Source organism: Bison bison, unplaced genomic scaffold (genome assembly GCF_000754665.1).
Source record: "Bison bison bison isolate TAMUID 2011002044 unplaced genomic scaffold, Bison_UMD1.0 scf7180017864294, whole genome shotgun sequence".
Lineage (NCBI taxonomy): Eukaryota > Metazoa > Chordata > Mammalia > Artiodactyla > Bovidae > Bison > Bison bison.
In genome coordinates, this window is record NW_011494866.1 from 445,495 (window position 1) to 451,968 (window position 6,474).

Genomic DNA, 6,474 nt, shown 5'->3' on the forward strand with positions numbered 1-6,474 from the left:
ATACACAAGACAGTCATACTATTCCAGAGTTTCAACATTTCTAAAATTGGAATGTATCCTAAACCAATGGTGTCTTGTAACTGCTGCCACCAGATGGTATTGGGGACACGATCGTTACCTACCCAAGGGCAAGCATCAAAAGAACCGTTGTCAACCCTTGCAAAGTGGGTACCTGTAGCTTGGAAGAAAGTCCCAGAGTAAAGGATGAAGCACTATTTGAAGAAATGCTGTGACATCAGTTTCCTAGCGGTGCAGAGGAAAATATTAGGAGAAATGACATGGAGGTGAGTCCAAACAAGACCCGGATGAGTCAGACTCTGATTGTGGGGAAGCTGCAGTAAAATGTAACCAATTTTTCATGTTTTCATTTTTAGATATGTACAAGGAGCTGTATAATTTTACAAACTGTCACAAATGACTTATCGATAAAAAACTATCAGTACAATATAAAATACAAAGAGATATGAAAGCATGCAGTATAATTTTTATTGACAGCATTTTTTCTCTTAGATGTTAAACAAAATGTTACATCTTACAATCAACAGATACAGTGAAATGCAGTAAGTGTACAATTGTTCATTTTTTTCCCTGTTACCCTGAACACTTTAGTATGTTCTCTTAAAAATAAGGACATTCTCTTATAAAATTGTGGTACTATTATTACAACTCAGGAAATGGATAATAATTCCATAATGTCATCTAATATCCAGTCCATATTCAAATTCTCCAATTGTCCAAAAATGTCTTTTATAGTTTTCTTTAAATCAGCATTTAATCAAGTTTCATGCATTGCATTTGACTAAAGTTTTTATTATTATTAGCACTGTGTATCAGCTACTGAGTAGGGACAAATTTATTTTGTTTTAAACCTGCTCCTATTTATCTTTTAAATCATTGGTGTTCATTTTGTTCTATCCCATTTGTATCTTGTGGAGCTTTTTTAAAGCAGGAAATAATTAGCAACTTTATCAAAAAATTTGCCTGCCTGGAGTCTACATCAATTTTTTTTTATGGTGTTTCTTAATCTTTCAGAGTTAAGGATAAATTGAAGATCATTTCATTTTCTGAACTTAACTTTTCAATTGAAGCAGATCTAAGTTGCTCTCTGGAGCAACACACATGTACATGAGAATTTCCAAATATCTAGAGAAGTATTGCCTTTGAAATTTCAGTGTCATGTCCCCTGAGTGTTTTAGGTTTGGCTAATTGTGAGTAACTTCCTTATTTTGCTGAAATATTCCCATCTTCCTGGTGCCACATTAAAAATTGTTTCTTTCATACTTCCTTTGGAGAGGAGTTCATGCTTTGAAAATGATGTTCACATCTTGGAAAGAATAGCATTCCTCGATGAATTAAAATGATCTTTTTCAACAAAGAACTTGATGTTCCTTTTTTGTATAAAAGGGTTTAGTACTGTTATAGGGGAAAAATATACCAACTTGAGGGAAGCGTATGGACTAAAGAACAAAGCAAACTGATGTTCAAAATAGTAGGCTGGGCGCACTGCATATTTCTTATTATGCTTTTCATTTATGGTGAAGTCAAAATAAATGAGATTTTGGGGGGAAAAAAAATGGATACTAAAAGTGACACAATACCCAATATAGAGTACAACAGAGATTATCAAATTTACCATCTTATTTATTTTTGACTGAACAGTTTTCTATCCAGTACGCTAGAATATTTCATTGAAATTGTCTGGTAACACTAGTGCTGAAATTATGTTGTATATTCATATTTTAAGTTGTTCAGAATGAATATTTTGTCTGCTTTTACCTTGAATAGGATTTTCCATAAATAAGACATCTAGATAGTAGAATTTTGTATGGGTAGAGTTTTCCTGCTTATACAAATTATTCCATGTTCAGTAGGTAGCAAACAATAAGCTAACCCAGAAATGTGCTATATACAGTGATATTTAATCATTGGTTTAGCATATCTTCTATTAAATTATTATATAGATTTACTATGCTAACCAGTTTCACAATGGATAAATCTTAATTTCCTATCAGCTTATATGTTATTAAATAAGTGAACAGACTCTATGAACAAACATTCCCTTTACTTCTGTTTCTACTATACCCCCAGAATAATGAAATTTTTAAAGTCAAAATATATGATGTTGAGATAGAAGATTCTTCAGTTATGCCTCTAAGAGCCATTATTACCACCTAAGAACCAGGACATCTCAGTGGGTGAGTAAAGTCGAAAGCATTTCTATTTCTTGAGGTTTTCAGTTGTTGCTGTTGTCCAGTCACTCAGTTGTGTCCAACTTTTTGTGACTCCATGGCCTGCGGCACGTCAGGCTTCCCTGTCCTTCACCATCTCCCGGAGTCTGCTCAAACTCATGTCCATTGAGTCGATGATGCCATCCAAGCATCTTGTCCTCTATCATTCCCTTCTCCTCCTGCCTTCAATCAGGGTCTTTTCTAATAAGTTGACTTTCTGCATCAGGTGGCCAAAGTACTGGAGCTTCAACTTTAGCATCAGTCCTTCCAATGAATAATTAGGATTGATTTACTTTAGGATTGACTGGTTTGATGTCCTTCCAGCCCAAGGGATTCTCAAGAGTCTTCTCCATCACCACAGTTCAAAAGCATCAATTCTTTGGGGCTCAGTCTTTATGATCCAACTCTCTCATCCATACATGACTACTGGAAAAAACATAGCTTTGAATAAATGAAACTTTGTTGGCAAAGTAATGTCTTTGCTTTTTATTTTTTTTTATTTTATTTTTAAACTTTACAATATTGTATTGGTTTTGCCAAATATCGAAATGAATCCACCACAGGTATACATGTGTTCCCCATCCTGAACCCTCCTCCCTCCTCCCTCCCCATACCATCCCTCTGGGTCGTCCCAGTGCGCCAGCCCCAAGCATCCAGTATCATGCATCGAACCTGGACTGGCGACTCGTTTCATACATGATATTATACATGCTTCAATGCCATTCTCCCAAATCTTCCCACCCTCTCCCTCTCCCACAGAGTCCATAAGACTGTTCTATACATCAGTGTCTCTTTTGCTGTCTCGTACACAGGGGTATTGTTACCATCTTTCTAAATTCCATATATATGTGTTAGTATACTGTATTGGTGTTTTTCTTTCTGGCTTACTTCACTCTGTATAATAGGCTCCAGTTTCATCCACCTCATTAGAACTGATTCAAATGTATTCTTTTTAATGGCTGAGTAATACTCCATTGTGTATATGTACCACTGCTTTCTTATCCATTCATCTGCTGATGGGCATCTAGGTTGCTTCCATGTCCTGGCTATTATAAACAGTGCTGGGATGAACACTGGGGTACACGTGTCTCTTTCCCTTCTGGTTTCCTCAGTGTGTATGCCCAGCAGTGGGATTGCTGGATCATAAGGTAGTTTTATTTCCAGTTTTTTAAGGAATCTCCACACTGTTCTCCACAGTGGCTGTCAGAATGGCTCGATCCAAAAGTCTACAAGCAATAAATGCTGGAGAGGGTGTGGAGAAAAGGGAACCCTCTTACACTGTTGGTGGGAATGCAAACTAGTACAGCCACTATAGAGAACAGTGTGGAGATTCCTTAAAAAACTGTCTTTGCTTTTTAACATGCTATGTTTGTCTAGAGATCTCTTCAAGAAAATTAGAGATGCCAAAGGAATATTTTATTGCAGAGATGGGCTCAATAAAGGACAGAAATGGTAGAGATCTAACAGAAGCAGAAGACATTACGAAGTGGCAAGAATACACAAAAGAACTGTACAAAAAAGATCTCATGAACCAGATAATCACGATGGTGTGATCACTCACCTAGAGCAAGACATCCTGGAATGTGAAGTCAAGTGGGCCTTAAGAAGCATCACTACAAACAAAGCTAGTGGAGGTGATGGAATTCCAGTGGAGCTATTTCAAATCCGGAAAGATGATGCTGTGAAAGTGCTGCACTCGATATGCCAGCAAATTTGGAAAACTCAGCAGTGGCCACAGGACTGGAAAAGGTCAGTTTTCATTCCAATCCCAAACAAAAGCAATGCCTAAGAATGCTCAAACTACCGCACAATCGCATTCATCTCACACGCTCGTAAAGTAATGCTTAAAATTCTCCAGCCAGGCTTCAGCAATATGTGAACCATGAACTTTCAGATGTTCAAGCTCATTTTAGAAAAGGCAGAGGAACCAGAGATCAAATTGCCAACATCCACTGGATCATGGAAAAAGTAAGAGAGTTCCAGAAAAACATCTATTTCTGCTTTATTGACTATGCCAAAGCCTTTGATTGTGTGGATCACAAGAAACTGTGGAAAATTGTGAAAGAGATGGGAATACTAGACCACCTTCCTGCCTCTTGAGAAACCTGTATGCAGGTCAGGAAGCAACAGTTAGAACTGGACATGGAACAACAGACTGGTTCCAAATAGGAAAAGGAGTATGTCAAAGCTGTATATTGTCACCCTGCTTATTTAACTTATATGCAGAATACATCATGAGAAACACTGGGCCGGAAGAAGCACAAGCTGGAATCAAGATTGCTGGGAGAAATATCAATAACCTCAGATATTCAGATGACACCACCCTTATGGCAGAAAGTGATGGAGAACTAAAGAGTCTCTTGATGAAAGTGAAAGAGGAGAGTGAAAAAGTTGGCTTAAAGCTCAACACTCAGAAAACTAAGATCATGGTATCTGGTCCCATCACTTCATGGCAAATAGATGGGGAAACAGTAGAAACAGTGGCTGACTTTATTTTTTTGGGCTCCAAAATCACAGCAGATGGTGATTGTAGCCTTGAAATTAAAAGACACTTACTCCTTGGAAGGACAGTTATGACCTAGACAGCATATTGAAAAGCAGAGACATTACTTTGCCAACAAAGGTTTGTCTAGTCAAGGCTATGGTTTTTCCAGTGGTCATGTATGGATGTGAGAGTTGGACTATAAGAAAACTGAGCACAGAAGAATTGATGCTTTTGAACTGTGGTGTTGGAGAAGACTCTTGAGAGTCCCTTGGACTGCAAGGAGATCCAATCAGTCCATCCTAAAGGATATCAGTCCTGGGTGTTTATTGGTAGGACTGATTTTGAAGCTGAAACTCCAATACTTTGGCCACCTGATGCAAAGAGCTGACTCATTTGAAAAGACCCTGATGCTTTGAAAGATTGAGGGTAGGAGGAGAAGGGGATGACAGAGGGTGAGATGGCTGGATGGCATCACTGACTCAATGGAAATGGGTTTGGGTGGACTCCGGGATTTGGAGATGGACAGGGAAGCCTGGCATGCTGTGGTTCATGGGGTCGCAAAGAGTTGGACACAACTGAGCAACTGAAGTGAACTGAACTAGGTTTTTCTTAGCTCTTCTTTCAAGGAGCAAGCGTCTTTTAATTTCTTTTAATTTGTTGTAGATTAAAGAAATGCCAAAATTTGGCTACCAAATTGTTGCATGTTAAAGGTTCACATTTAACAAATTAATTATGCTTATGCTGTAGAAAATCCAGCCACTGTATATGTGACATCTTAGAGACAATATCAAAACTATATTTTGAAGTCTCAACATAATGAGAGACCCTGTACTCTGTAGTCACTCTACAGCTTCCAGTTTCTCTAAAGTCCTGCCTATCACACATTAACTTTTGAAGCATGTAAAGGTTTGATTCTCCTATCATCTTCAACTCCTATAAATTATTTTTATTTGGTCACTGTAGCTTTTTTGTCATATTTGTATATAAACGTGCCATAGTAAAGTACTAAACACTGAAATCTACAGCAATAAAAAAAAGGGACTGAAAATAACTTATTGATATCTTGTTCCACACAACTTTTGTCAAGACAAATCATTTTATAATTTTAGTGTACCATTTCAATTTCATGAAGGCCATCAGAATTCCTGTGAAAGTATGTTTGAAAATCCACAGAAATATTGCCATTTTATTTTATTTTATTTTTTTTATCACAGAGGAGATTTCTCTTACTTCCTAAGATATAGGTCACCATTCAATTTCCTGCCTTTACCTCATCCCTTTCCATCAATAAATAGCAGTATCTCCACTGGCTCTTATCATCTCTCTCCAGTTTCACAAGTAAGTTGATATTATATTGAGTCAAATATAACCCTTCAAACTGTGTCCTAAATTGTATTTTCTTCCTTAGGAACCTCACAACATCTTCCTTGTTTTCCTGCACACTCAACAACCCTCTCTACCGCTTCCTTTCTATTCATACATAAATACATATAAATCTCTCTCCAATTATAAAAAATTAAATGTTGTCTAATTTCCAGAGTCTTCTAGCCGTCCTTTCATTTCCCTGATTTCCTCTGTAACCAATTTCTTTAAAAGCAGTCTACAGAGTTCCCTGGTGGTCCAGTGTTTAAGAATACCCCTTCCAATGCAAGGGGGTGAGGGTTCTCTCCTTTTCAGGGAGTTAAGATCCTGCATACCTCACAGCTAAAAAAACAAAACATAAAACAGAAGTAATATTGCAACAAATTCAATACAAATTTT